General features: G+C 45.6%; 1 protein-coding gene across 2 annotated transcripts in view; it reads right to left on the bottom strand.

Annotated features, from left to right (window-relative positions):
- ARHGEF3 (Rho guanine nucleotide exchange factor 3) overlaps positions 1-14,471 on the bottom strand; it is a 313,805-nt gene extending 299,334 nt beyond the window's left edge. Inside the window, exon 1 of one of the 2 annotated variants that reach the window (XM_037132091.2) lies at positions 14,388-14,471. The gene's annotated coding sequence lies outside the window, so the exon portion shown is untranslated. Of the gene's footprint in view, positions 1-13,765; positions 14,181-14,387 lie in introns of those variants that run through there. The other variant, XM_037132090.2, reaches the window with a different exon arrangement.
- Positions 14,472-14,995: the final 524 nt, after the last annotated feature.

The following is a 14,995-nucleotide window of genomic DNA, read 5'->3' as shown; positions in this document are numbered from 1 at the left end:
TGCCAACAGGAAGAGAAGAGAATTGCTCTTCCGGTCAAGGGGCAAGTCAAATGCCCTGAGGCATCCAATTAGAGGTCAGGATTGAGGTTGATGTGGCTGGAGTGGGATCTGAGGGGAAGAGCAAGCAAAGGGGGAGTTGGAGAGAAAATGTGCCCGATCATGGGGGCTTCGATGCCAATGTAAGGACTTCAGTTTTTTCTGGATGAGGCAAGCCCTTCAAGAGTTTTGAGCAGAGCAGTGGTGGGTGATATGCCCAGCCCTCGAGAAGGATCCCTCTGGCTCTGAATGGAGAACAAGCTGGAAGTTGATCAGGACAGAGGCTGCAGACCAGAAGAGAGAGCACCCCAGTCATTCAGGTAAGAGGGGAGAGTAGGTGCTACCAGGGTGGCAGCAGCAAGGACAGGGAGCACTGGCCACATTCTAGGTAAATTGTGAAAGTATACATAGTGGAACTTTCTGATGAGAGCCAGATAAGATATGTAACAGTCAAAGATGAGACCTCAGGTTTGGGTCTGACCATCAGAAGGATAGAGTTGCCATTAACTGAGATGTGGGAAGAGGACCAGGAGAGCAAGGTAGTTGCCCTAGAGGCCAGGTGAAGAAAGGGCTTCTGGGAAGAGAGAGGGACCAACTACAACAATCTGCTAGTAGCCAGGCAAGACAGGAGCCAGAGGATGGGCCATTGGGATGAACAATATGGCAGTCACTGAAGACCAGGACAAGAAATGTTTATGAGGGGACCCCAAGCCTGCTTGGAATGATGGGGTCAAACAAGAATGGGAGAACAACTTTATTCATAGCAGCCAAAAGGAGGAAGCAACCAAGTGTTCCTTAAAAGATGAATGAACAAAGTGTGATATACATACAATGGAATATTATTCAGCCTTAAGAAGAAGGACATTCCTGACATGCGGGGCAAGATGAACCTTGAAGACATTATGCTAAGTGAAATAAGCCAGTCACAAAAAAGACAAATAGTGTCTGATTTGTACTGATTCCACTTATGTTTGGTATCTAGAGCAATTAAATTCATAGAGACAGAAAGTAGAAAGGTGGTTACCAGGGGCCGGGGAGAGGGGGAAATGGGGAGTTGTTGTTTAATGGATTTGGTTTCAGTTCTGCACAGTGCAAAAGTTCTGAAGACGTTTTTTAAAATAAAAATGTTACTTGTTTATTTTTAGAGATAGGAGAAGGAAGAGGGAAAGAGAGGGAGAGAAACGTGGATCAGCTGCCTCTCACACACGCCCCAACTGAGGACCTAGCCTGCAACCCAGGCGTGTGTCCTGACCGGGAATAGAACCAGAGACCTTCTGCTTTGAGGGACGACACTCAACCAACTGAGCCACACCAGTCAGAGCAGTTCTGGGATTGTTAATTAAAAAAAGGGGGGAATATACTTAATATCACCAGAGTGGACAGTTACAATGGTTGTCATGGCAGACTTTATATTATGAGTGTTTTGTCACAATTTCTTTGGGTGAGAGAGAATGGGAGGCAAAGAATCGAAGCCAGCCAGTCCAGACAATTCTTTCAAGAAGTCTGGCTCTAACCTGAGGGAAAATGGGGCACAACTGAAGGGAGAAGTAGGGAGGGAAGAGGGTTTTGGCTGTGTTTTTTCCTTACGTTGGGAGAAATAACAGAATATTTGTCTGCTGATAGGACCGATCAGAAGACAGTGTTCTTGAATGTCTAAATTACTTTCGAAATAAAAGCTACAGCTTGGGGTGATGAAAATGTTTTGGAATTAAATAGTTTTAATGGCTGCACAACCTTGTGAATATACTAAAAACTACTAACCTGTATACCTTAAAGGGTCAGTGTTATGGTATGTGAATTATATTGCAGCAAAAATAAGATAAAACAAGAACTATAATATATGTGACATTGGCTGCATACCATGTTGTCAGAAACAGCCTGAGTTCCCACCCAGACAACCCCAGATCTAACAGTCACTGCGGCCAGTGACCCACGGGGCACCACAGCTGTGTGGCAGCTTGTGGCGCAAGGGTAGGCAGGGACACCGATGCTGCATTAGCACAATGGCCCCTGCACAAGCACTCACTAGCTGCTGGTAATGGCTCTGTTTACTCAGGGCCATGAACTCTCAGGTTTCTGATCTAAAAGGGAAAGAAAGGTAAGAGACAATCCATTCAACTCAAAGCAAGAAAATCTGTGCCCTCTCCATCTGCCAACCCAGGTTGTCCCCCAGTAATCCCACAGGAACCGGAAATGGGTTTATTCTGCAATCCATCATTGAAGGGGGAGTTCTTTCTGAAATGTTCTCCTGTTTGTAACAATATCACACTTTTGCTTCCTACTGCCTTTTTCCTTTCTTCTGAACAACTTCAAACACTGTCTTTCCCGGTGACCCTTAACTTTATGTGTCAACTTGACTAAATGACAGCGCCCAGATATTTGGTCAAACATTATTCTAGATATTTCTATGAAGGTGCAGGTATTTTTTGGATGAAATTAATATTTAAATAGTAGACTTTGAGTTAAACAGACTGCTCTTCATAACGTGGGCAGGCCTCATCGGATCAGTTGAAGTCCTTACCAGAACAAAGACTGACCTCCCCTCACAAGCAGGAATTCTGCCCGCAGGCTGCCTTCACCCTCCAACCGGGAGTCTCCAGCCTGCTACTACCCTGCAAACTCTGAACCTCCCCCACTCTCCACAATCACACAGGGAAGTCTCCAATTCCTTAAAATTCCTGGGAAGAGTAACTACAGCAACTCATCAGGATATTAAACAATACCCTATCCCTTAATCTCTACAAAAGATAGGTATGTGACCCGGATTCACACCATGAGCTTCTAACAGGACTCAGCCTTTCTGGGTTCTATCCCACCTCCACTACTCACTTGCAGTGTGAATCTGGGCAAGTTGCATCTCTCTCTGTGCTCACCCATAGAAATAAGACCCGCTCCATGAGGTGGTTGTGAGGAGTAAATGAAGTAGTAACACACAAAACACAGAGTAAGTTGTCTAGCACAGTGTTTTTCAGACAGCAGGTTTTGACCCATTAGTGAAATAAATTTAGTGGGTCTCACAATCATCATTTTTTTTAAAAGCATAAATTCATTAGTGTTGAAAAGAATTATCAGAGGACACACACTAAACATACATAGGGTAAGTAATGTTTTACCAAACTTTTGTTTAGATCTCTACACATGCACATTAAAGCCAAGATTTATTTCTTACAGTGGGTCACAGTCAAAAACAAGTATGAAAAGCCAGACTCCGCCATATAATAAATGCTCAGTAAAATTCGGTAACATCATAACCTCACTCTAAAAGATAATATAACTTCATTAGTATAATAAAATAGAGCTGCTAACATTAGTATCAGTTCTGCCACTCATTTGCTGCAGTGCTTCCTTAAATTAACTTGCCAGCTCTCTCTCTCTTCAAAGGATTCAGGCGGTCATTTACATATTTTCTGACTCAAAATGCTGGCCAAGGATTAGTGAGGCCCTGCCCAGCCCAGAACACATGAAATATGAGTGACTTAAGAACACCCCTTGAGTTTGCAAGACTGCACAGGGCTTTTGTAAAATTAGAGCCGTGCTGGAGAGAAAAGGTCCCCTCGACCTCTTGGGAGATGTGTCATAGACAGAGGTCACATGAGGTCAGCTAAGCTGCACCTTCTGAGACTAGAAACTCTGTAACATGCTTCCTCGTTTTGGGGTTAGGTTATATCACTGTGTTTTTCCCCTAAATTTCCATGTGCACACACCCCTCACTAAAGAATGGAAAATAAAATCCCTTACAAACTGCCTGTTCTAACAGCTGAGGTAAAGAGACTCTGCTAAACCAAAGGTGCTTATATTTTGAAGACCCCAAGATTATTTCTATTGCATATAACTTTTTCCCTTCCAGAAACAAACTAAAAACTCAGCCCAAATTAATGCCTTTTAAATTGCTTCTTTGAAACACCAGTAATAAACAACTCCACCCCCTCCCATCAAACATTAGCACAGTTTTGTTTAAAATGGAGCTCTTCTCTCGGCTAAGAGCAAGCTGAGATGTGAGTGAATTTGCAGTGTCTAATGTATTGAATATGCCCCAGGTTGTTCCTTAAGTTTGGAAAACCTGATTCCTCTGGATACAAATGTAGGCTCTTCACTTTTTATTTCTTCTTCCATGAGGATATAATCTTGGATTTGTGCCAAAGCATTACGCACAAGTATGTACGGAGGTGTAAACTAATATTTTAATATGTGATAGAATTCCTTTCTTATTTTTATTCCATTCAAACTATAATGTCAGTGAATTGGGGGTAGAGGAGGCACAAAAATTGCTTGAGCAGCAGAAGCTTTTCCTTAAATGAGTATCTACCTCTTTGCTCAGTAGGTAAGACGAGTTCAAAGCTTCCCACGGCACAGAGGCAGGGGAGCACGGCGGCAGCGGGAGGGCCTTGGGGAATCCCCACCACGCGCTCGGCACAGAGAAGTCAGGTCTGCCTGGTCCGTGTCGGGTGCATTCCTCTTTCACAAATTCAGGAGCTAAACGTTTTATCCAAGGTCTCCAGCCTTCAATTAAACAATACACTACATCATGTCACTTTCTTCAGCAAGGAAAAGGGAGGCCGATGTCCCTGGATTTTTATTTTCACAGTGTGAAAGGTGGTCCTCTGAGTGTCTCCTCAGGAGACTCAATGACGACACATACTGATGCACCAGGAAAAATGTACTTCAGGATCCAGACTTAATGTTGTTGAGAGGGCAAACTCCCACAGACCTGTATAGGCTCAACACAATCCTTATCAAAATCTCAGCTGCCTGTTTTGCAAAAATTGATCAGCTGATCCTAAAATTCATACAGGGACCAGAATAGCTAAAACAATCGTGAAAAAAGACAAAATTGGAAGATTCGTGCTTCTTGCTTTCACAACTCACTACAAAGCAACAGTAGTCAAGACAGTACAGACAGTGGTACAGCCATAAGGGGAGGTATCTAGATCAATGCAATAGAATAGAGAGTGCAGAAATAAGCACTTGCATTTACGGCCAGTTGATTTTTCACAAGGATGTCAAGACGAGTCAATGGGCAGTATAGTCTTTTCAACAAATGGTGCTGGCTCGACAGGATATCCACGTGCAAACAGTGAAGCTGGACATCCACCTCGCACTGCACACGCACACAATCAACTCAGAAGGAAAAAGGCCTCCAACTGAGAGCTAAAGCTATAAAACTCTTAGAAGAAAACTTAGGTATAAATCTTCTTGACCTTAGATTATGCAAAGGTTTCTTAGGTAGGATACCAAAATCACAAACAACATAAGAAAAATAGATAGATTGGACTTCGTCAAATTAAAACCATGGGCTTCAAAGGACACCATCAAGAAAGTGAAAAGAGCACTGACAGGTGTGGCTCAGTTGGTTGGGCATCCGCCCACAAAGCAAAAAGTTGCCGGTTCAGTTCCTAGTCAGTGCACATGCTAGGTTGTGGGTTCATCCCCAGTCAAGGAGTGTATGAGAAGCAACTGATCAGTGTTTCTTTCTCACATCTTGTACATTAATGTTTCTCTTCCTCTCTTTCTCCCTCTCTTCCCCCCCTAAAACTAAATGAATAAAATATTTTAAAAAAGAAAGTGAAAAGACAACCCATAAAGTGGAAGAAAATATTTTAAAGTCAAATATCTAATAAGTGACTGAATCTAGAACAAATAAATAACCCTTATAACTCAATAATAAAAAGAGACATAATTAATTTTTTAAAATAGGCAAAGGGTCTGAATAGATGTCTCTCCAAAAAAAGATACAGAAATAGCCAGTCAGCCCATGCAAAGATACTCAGCCAACAGAGCACTGAAGAACAAAGTGGGAGGACTGACACTCCCTGACATCAACAATCCCTGTAGAGCAACAGTAATCAAGTCAGTGTGGTGTTTGCCAAAGAACAGACACAGAGCAGTGGAACGGAATGAAGAGCCCAGAGACAGATCCCCCACCCCATTAATAAAATCAACTGATGTTCGACAAAGAAACAAAGGCAATACAATGAAGCAAAGACAGTCTTCCATAAATGGGGCTGGAACAAACGGATTTCCAAATGCAAAAAGTGAATCTAAACACAAACCTTACATCCTTTACGAAAATTAACTCAAAACAGATCATAAACCTAATTATAACATGCAGAAGTATAAAACTCCTAGAAGAAAACCCAGACCACCTTGGGTGTGGTGATGCCTTTTTAGATACACCAAAAACATGATTCATGAAAGAAATAATTGAACTGGACTTAATTAAAATTAAAAACTGTTCTGCAATAGACAGACAGTACAAGACAAGCCATAGGCTGGAAGAAAACATTTGCAAAAGACACATGTGATAAAGGACAGTTATCTAAAATATACAGAAAAACTCTTCAAACTCAATAAGAGTTAAAAAAAAAACAAGGCCAAAGACCTTAACAGACACCTTACCAAAGAAGATATACAAATGGCAAATAAGCATGTGAAAAGATGCTCCACCCATGTCATTAGGGAAACACAAATTAAAAACAACAGTGGGATAGCACTACACAGTTACGAGAACGGTCGACATCCAGAACACTGACAGCACCAAATGCTGGAGAGGCGTGGAGCAACAGGAGCTCTCATACGTGGCTGGTGGGAATGCAAAATGGAACAGCCACTTTGGAAGAGAGTTGGGTGGTTTCTTATTAACACACTCTGAAACAATAGGATCCAGGAATTGGTCTCCTTGGTGTTTACCCAAAGGAGTTGAAAATGTATACACACACACACACACACACACACACACACAAACTACACATAGATGTTTAGAGCAGATTTATTAATAAATGCCAAAACTCCAAAGCAGCCAAGATGTCCTTTAGCAAGTGAATGGACAAATAAACTGTGGTGCACATAGACAATAAAATACAATTCGGCTCTCAAAATGATGTGCTATCAAGTCATGAAGAGACACAAAGGAACCCCAAATGCATATTGCTAATTTTAAGAAGCCAATGTGAGAAGACTACATACTGTATGATTCCAAGTATACAATATTCTAAAAAAGGCAAAACTATGGAGACAAAAAATCACTGGTCATGGTCGGGAGGGGGTGGGGGACAAATAGATGGAGCGCAGAGAATTTTTAGGGCAGTGAAAATACTCTGTATGATATTATAATGATGGACATATATTATTATACATTTGTTCAAACCAATTGAAAGTGAACCCTTAGGTAAACTATTGACTTTGGATAATTATGTGTTAATTCATGTTCATCCTTGGTAACAAATGTACCGTTCCAGTGAATGATGTTGATAACGGTGGAGGCTATGCATGTGTAGGAACAGAAGGTCTAGAGAAAAATCTCTGTATCTTTCTCTCAATTTCATTATAAACTCCAAAACTGCTCAAAAAGTAAAGTAAAAAAAAAAAAGATATTCAACACTACTGGCCATCAGGGAAAAAAACACAATAAGCCCTGGCTGGGTGGCTCAGTTGGTTGGAGCACTGTTCCATACACCAAAAACATTGTGGGTTTTGATCCCCAGTCAGGGCACATGCCTGGGTTGCAGGTTCAATCCCCAGTGAGAGTGCATATGAAAGGCAACCAGTCAATGTTTCTCTCTCACATTAATGTCTCTGCCACTCTCTCTGTCTCTCTCTCTCTCCTCTGCTATCTCTCTCCTATCTCTAAAATCAACAAACATATCTTCAGGTGAAAATAAAACAAAAAACAAAAACACAACACAGTACCACTTCACATGCTCTAGGATGGCTATAAACAAAAAGAGGGACAACAACAAGTGTTGGTGAGGATATGGAGTAACAGGAATCCTCATACATTGCTGGCAAGATTGCAAAATGGGGTGGTCACTTTGGAAAATATTAGGCGGGTCCTCAAAATGTTAAACATTGTTACCGTATGATCTGCAATACCACTGTTACTACATGTCCAAGAGAACTGAATGTGTATTTCCACACAAACTTGTAGACTCTTCCCAGCGTGGTAGAGAGCCAAGGACAGGTAAAAAGAGGAGAAATGATTAGGGACAGAGAAAGTGCTCTTGGACATATGACTAAATGGGAAAAAGTTAGTTGGAGAGCAAGCCCTATAAAATGAGCCCAGTATGTTAGTTTTTAAAGATGGTCACAGGTACATACACCTAAATGCAAAAACATAAGAGAGACATACAGCCGCCTGTTCTCTCGGAAAAGCATGCCTGAAATGGAGAAGGTGGAATTTTATTATTTCCTCTGCAACTTCTGATTTTTGTATTTGTGGATACTAAGAATACAATTAGGGCTCCTTGTGAGGAAAAAAAAAAAGCATTTTTCTAGCTAAAATGGAGGAAGAGATCATTGGGGTGGGGCAGTGAGGGAAGTCTTAAAGTGAACAAAAGCAGAAGAGGATTTCAAGTAGTGGGATGAGCAGGAGCAAAGACATGACCGTGGAAGCCCCTGGGGCATCTGGGGAACCGTCAGGCTCAGCTCTGTTACAGGGTCCAGTGGGTGAATTGGGGATGGGTGTGGTGAAGATAAATCATCGGAATAGTGAGTTGAAGCAGCCAGGTTGCAAGTGTATTGTATACCTTTCAGGGATCAAGGGCCATATTTAGGGGCCACTGTAGGCTGGGGGCCAGGAGACTGGTATGAGATCATCATGCAGGAAGATGGGGGAACACTTTGCTTGGGCAGGAAGTCTTGGTGACATTTCACAACTGGCCTCTGTCTCCCAATAAGCTGACCCCCAATTCCATTATCCAAATTTGGCTCCTAATAAGATTGTCTCTGAAAGGGATAATGTCTGTCCTTGGTAAAGTCTCCAAATCTGAATGATGAACTTCTGTTGTATGAGCACGCCTTTCCTATTAGGAGCACAAAGCAGTGATGGAGCAACCTTGGTCAGCAAAGTCACCAGACGATGCCACAGCCAGCCCTTCCTGCATGCTGACTGTGGTAGGGATAAATACCGTACAAATAATTTCTCATATAATCCTCACAGCAAACCTATGAGGTATAGGTAAGTACTGTCTCCATTTACAGATGAGGAAACTGAGGCTTGGAGAGGCCTGGCACCTTGTCCAAGGTCACTTCATTAGTAATGGTGGAGCTGAGATTGGAACACAGGACCCTAACTGTGCTCCAGTCTCTACAACGTCCAGACATTTCAATTTGCCTCAAAGGCAGCTAGAGCACTGCTCTGGCTTCCAGGAAAATATTACTGAGCTCAGAATTGGAAATGAATTCAGGGCTTGGGACTGTATGAGCACCAACAACAAATCCAGAACCATGAAGTATCATATTCTGGCTGCAAGTGGAGGTGGAGTTTTGGGAAAAAGAACCAAGTTGGAATGTAAATAACTATCCTGGTCTTTAGCTAGCCAAGCCAGGCAAGACACCAAAATGCCTCCTGTGTTCTTCTCCAACTTGCCAACATCCCCACCTCTCTTTCTGGAGCATTCTGGCTTTCACTTGGGCTCCATGTCCAGCTCTGCCCTGACTTGTGTGTCCTCCTTGAAAAAACCAGGAGACATGTGGGAAAGGAAGGCAATGACTTCCTCCAGCCTTATTGTTTAGTGGCTGCCAGTGAGCCTGAAGCACCCACCTAACACACCCACAAACCCTCACTGTGCCAGGGACTGAGCAGTTGGCTGAGAGCAGCCTCTGTTCCCCCAGCGTTGGCTCCGGGGAGATGTACAGCAAAGTAAGGCCTGTAGAGATACATAAAAACACCCTCCTCCCTGGACATCACTGAATAAATCTACTGGAAAGATCCTGATACAACTGAGCACAGCCCAGGGAGCCCAACTGGCAGTTATTCATCACTCCACGTCCCAATTTCCTGGCCTAGAAGATAAGGATACTAGGAGGGACTGTGCCACAGGACAGTTGTAGGGAATATCTGAGGATGTCAGGACAGAGGAGTCCATAGCACAAGGCACAACCATCCAGGTCAACTGGCTGCTGCATCAATTCCCTTTGCACTGTATACTCCAAGTCATACACACACACACACACACACACACACACCCTACTTCTATCTGAACCTTACATCTACTATTCTCTCTTCCTTCCATCCTACCCTTTGTAGCTTCTATGACATCTATGTCCCTTTTTCCAAGTAGCCTTCATGCCACACCTTCTCCCCAATATTACAGATGAAGAAAGCAAGACTCAGAAGGTTAGGTTACTGCTTAAGGCTCACACAACCAAGATCTCATGTCTTAAGCCTCAGGAATCTTATGCTGTGTTAAATAACATCCATTGATCAATCAATCAACCAATCAATGGAGAGAATGGGAAGCATGCATCTCCTGGTCCACAATCCTACACATTTTGACCTCTTCACTTTTTATCAAAGCCTTGCTAATTCTAGGTGGTTCCTTCTAGATAATAAACTGGAAGTAACCAAATGACACAAAAGTCCATGTCCCAGGGTATGTGGGGTGAGGCAAGTCTTACTATGTGACCATGTGTAGAATTATAATTCCAGCAGTACCCCCCCAAGCTTATGCTCATGGCCCAAGAAGTAGTTTTAGGAAACCTCATCACTTTAGGTCTCACTTCTGGAAGAAAAAAAAAAAAAAGCACAAGCCTTCTGGTCAACCAGAAAACACAATGCTGAGATCTTACTCCAGCCACCTGCCAAGATTTGGGGAGGGGGTGGTGGGGTTCTGCTCTCATTTCCCTCTCCCTTCCCCAGTGAGACAGACCACATCCAGAGATGAAGAACTGACTGGCCATACCAGGGATTCAAGCACAACGTTGGGTTCCATATGCATGGGATGGTCTTCCCCCAGATACCACATAACTGCTCCCTCTGATTTCTACTCAAATGTTGCTTCCTCAGAGAGACCCTCCCTGACCAAACCAACTTGGCCTCCATCCCAGTCACTCTGGGTCCCTTTACCCAGCTGCATCCTCTCCATTACACTGATCACACCCCCTGACATCATATTATAGATCTAGTGGTCCAGTGTCCACCTCTGCCACTGGGGTGTAAACTCCACAAGGGAGGAACACGGTTGGTTTTCTCAACGGTTGTGTGGCCCAGAGCCAGAGCCCTCTGTCCATAAATGAGTCTTGAATAAATGAAATAAATAAGCTGAGCTAAGTGGCTAAAGCACACACATAGATATGACTTCAATTAACCACAGTATTCCTCAGTCTTGTTTTTTTTTAAGATTAAAAAAGTGTACCCATTTTCATATCTAAATGAACAATTTTCACTCAAGTAAGAAGAAAGAAAAGCCTATTTCTAAACCACTCCATAGCAGCCCCCACTCCACACTGGTGACTCCCATGCAGAAAGTCAAACCGACATGATAACCCGAATCACATAAAAACATTTCACTTTCACTTGAGTTTCAATCTGTACATGCAAGATGGTACGAATGAGACAATTTCTTATACAAGCCATTAAGATAATATGCCCAAGGATTAATTTTTTGAAATATAGCTAGGGCTACAATGAATAGATTAAGGAATGATTCAGAAAACCCAGAACAAGAGTGAAAGAAATAGAGCCCACCCTCTGTTCCCCAACTTCCACTCACCTCCACTGCCAATGTACAGGGTCCTGAACAATACAGAACTTGGCCTTGAAGGTCCCTAAACTACAGAAGTTTTTCTTGATGCCTCTTTGCCTCAGGCACCCTCTGATGGTGTAAACTCAGTAGCACACTGAAGGCTCAAGAACCTTAGTGATGGCACAGAAGTGGGGGCAGCTCACTGGGACGGGCAGTGATGGATGCAGGGGGATCAGGATGCAGAGTAACCCAGGACTGGAGCCGCAGTGTGCAGAAGCTGTGAGGCCACATCTTGTCCTTATCGGAATAAGTACACAGACTCTATCTGGTCCTTTGCATCCCACACCTTTGTCTTAATGGAGTGGGCTGTCTCACTAGGCAATGAGTTTCCTGTCACTGGAGAATTCCAGCTCTAGTTAGCAATAACTGGGAAGAGAAGTTGCAAAGGTAGTTTAAAGTACAGGTTGAACTGAATGTTAAAGGTCACTTTTAACCCAGAGCTCCTGACTAATGGCCAGTTCCTTCGTGTTTTACTGCTCTTAAAAGCTCCCCAACCTCACTCATTTCACTCAGTGATGCTCATTCACTCTGTCATTCAAAGGACATTTATTGAGCACCTACTGTGCACCAGGGGGCCAGAGTTCAGCAGTAAACTGGGCAACTGTTCTGCCCTCTTGGATTCTACATTCTCCTGGGTGGAAGAAGACAATAAACCCATAAATAGATGTATGAGTAAGACCACTTCGGGTAATCTCCATTAAAAAATGCAATGGGAGAATGTGACAGAAACTAATAGGGAAGTGGCTGCTTTGGACAGAGCAAGAAAGTGTCGGACATGAGAAGTAGTAGAACCTCTGTGCTCCAATGAGGAAGGAGCACAGGCTAAGGCCCTGAGAAGTCTCCTGACAGCTTGATCCCAAATTTTCATGAACTGCATCCCATCTTGAAGGCCCCACCATAGGCCAACATTGCCTCCTCACACAGCCTGCTTTCTCCTTTCCCCAATTAACTTCTTTATCAGATTTTCTCAAGTCAAAGTAGATCTGAATTTTCCACTGGAAGGTATGCCCTGAGTGAGGGCATAAAGAAACGAATGTGCCTTCCATTGTCTGGGAGACAGATAATACTGACATCTTGACTCGCTAAAAATGTGCACCTGTCCTATCCAAGGGGTGAGGAACCCACATTTCCCGACCAACAGCTACACTTTTGTGAGGTACGGGCCTTTTGCAGAACACGACCAAAAAAAAGGTGCCCCATCTAGAAAAACAAACATCCAGGCTCCAAGCATCTCATGTACATTTCAGGAGCTTCCTGGAGCCCCAGGTTCAGAACTGATGTCTGTGGTCACCACCGCCAGAAGAAACTAAACTGGTGCAGCCTGGGGGAGGCTGATGAAGGGGACAATCTGCTGGAGGTGAATGACTGTAGGAGAGGGGACAAGATCAGGCCCTTGGGCACCTAAAAAAATAGACTCCCACCTTCACAGAGACTAGACTGTCAGGGGGCCTGAAGGATTTCAAGCGAAACCTTATCCTCTCCACCACAGAGGCAAACATCCAGTTATACCCCAGAGCTTCCAGAGGAGGCATGAGACCCCATTTCCCAAGAGTGTCCTTGACAAAGGTCATCTGTAATCTCAAACTAAGATACATTTTGCACAAGGCCGGTTAACCATATGAAGTGCTACAGCAAAGCCCCAGTGTTTCGGCGCCAAAGGGGACACCGTGGCTCCTGTCTCAGGAGATCCTCAGTAGGAGAAGGAGCAAAAGCCTGGACACCCACCTCACTGGGGAGCTGGGGATGAGAATGCCCTGTTGGACAGGTGTCTGACATAATAATGAGATCAGCTAGCACACGTAGGACTTACCTAGTACCAAGCACAATTTTAAGAGCTTTAATCTCACACAACCCTTTAAGGTTTGTATTATTACCATCCTCATTTTACAGATGAGAGAACTGAAGCATAGATAGGTGAAGTAACTTGCCCAAGACTACACACATAAACCAGACATAGCAAAGCTCTTCTCTTCCACACCCCAGGGAGCAAAACGTATAAAAAGCTTTAAAATGAGTGTCTACCGTTGCATCCATTCAGGCAAGTGAAGCAGAAGTACTCTAGGAACAGGCCGCTCTGTTTCAGCAACGTCCAAGCCCGTGATGAGGCCACTGATAATGCAAGGGCAGCTCTTCCTCGTGTCAAAGCCCAAGGGAACCCATTTCCACCCAGCCAGCTCAGACAACTTCCACACTCGGAAAATGCTCACCGGTCTCTGGCTACGAGGCACGGAGGTTCATCTTAACCCTTTGATGTCCGCCTCTTCGCCTCAGTCTCAGGATCCTCTGGCCCCGAAGTTTAAAAGATGCAGCCCAGGCACAAGGGTGGGCCCGGAAACACATGGACCACCCTGCGCGCCCAAAATCGGGTCCGCGGCGGCGAAGTGGCTAGCGGCCCTGCGAGCCAGGACCTGCAGCGCCCTACACAACTCTGACCTGCGAGCGCCCCACCAGGGCCGGGGGAGACTCGGGGTAAAAGGGCTGCGTCCCAAGACAGGTGACGCCTCCCTCCCCGGAAGTGGCTCCAGGAACTTTTGTCCCAGAGCTACCCGAGGACGGACCTCAGGGTCTCCAGGGGGGGCGGCGCCGTTGGGTTGGGGTTGGCGCGGTTGGCGGGGTTGGCGGTGGCCAGGCCCACCCACCTGTGCCGCCTCCAGGGCGCCTCCCAGCCCTCCAGGTCCCCCGGTTCCAGTTGAACCTGCTGCAAACCCTGAACACTGACAGAGGTGGAGGTAGGGATCCAGGTCCTGGGCAGTGGGTTAAAGCAGAGGAGGAGCCAGCACGAGACAGTGTCCCGAGGGGCGGGGTTCCTGGCCAGCTACCCACACTCACCTCAGCGCCGAGGGCAGGATCAGCCCTGCCCGGCTGGAGAGCGCCCCACAGCCGCAGCGCGGGTGGCAGCGGCCGGGGGGAAGGCACCCGGGAGCGGGGCGGGGCTGGGGGCTGGGAGGCCCTGCCGGCCACGTGGGCAGGGGGCGGGGCCCGGGACCCCCGGGGGCGGAACCGGTGCTCTGAACCCCAGCGCTGTCCCGCTGGCCACCGCTGGGCACTCCCGCCTCCCCGCGTCCTTCTGGCTCCGTGGGAAGGCTAAGAAGGGAGGAAGAGAGGTGACCTGGCCCCCGGGGCACCCCCTGACACCTAATCCAGACTCCAGAGGAGAGAATTTACCCAGTAGGGAAGGGGTTCGGGGAAGGCGTGCGTAGCCCTCCTCTAGGTCCCAGTCTCCAGGGCTAGAAGGTGCTGCGCAACCCCCAGGGTCAGCTGGCGGGACAGGTATCCGAGAACCAGGGGACTGTAGTGACATCCGCCCCAGCGGTGGGGGGCAGGGAGGCCTATGCGTGGAGCCCCAGCCCAGCCACTAGGCTGACCTTCAGCGTGTCTTGCCCAAATCGCATTTTCCTCCATTGTGGGGGTGAGAATGCGGCCAAGCCACTGGCTGC

This window comes from Artibeus jamaicensis, unplaced genomic scaffold, assembly GCF_021234435.1.
Source record: "Artibeus jamaicensis isolate MK-2021 breed Jamaican fruit bat unplaced genomic scaffold, CSHL_Jam_final contig_519, whole genome shotgun sequence".
NCBI classification, from domain to species: domain Eukaryota; kingdom Metazoa; phylum Chordata; class Mammalia; order Chiroptera; family Phyllostomidae; genus Artibeus; species Artibeus jamaicensis.
Note: the sequence above shows the minus strand (reverse complement) of the source record. Positions and strands in the feature narration are given on the sequence as shown.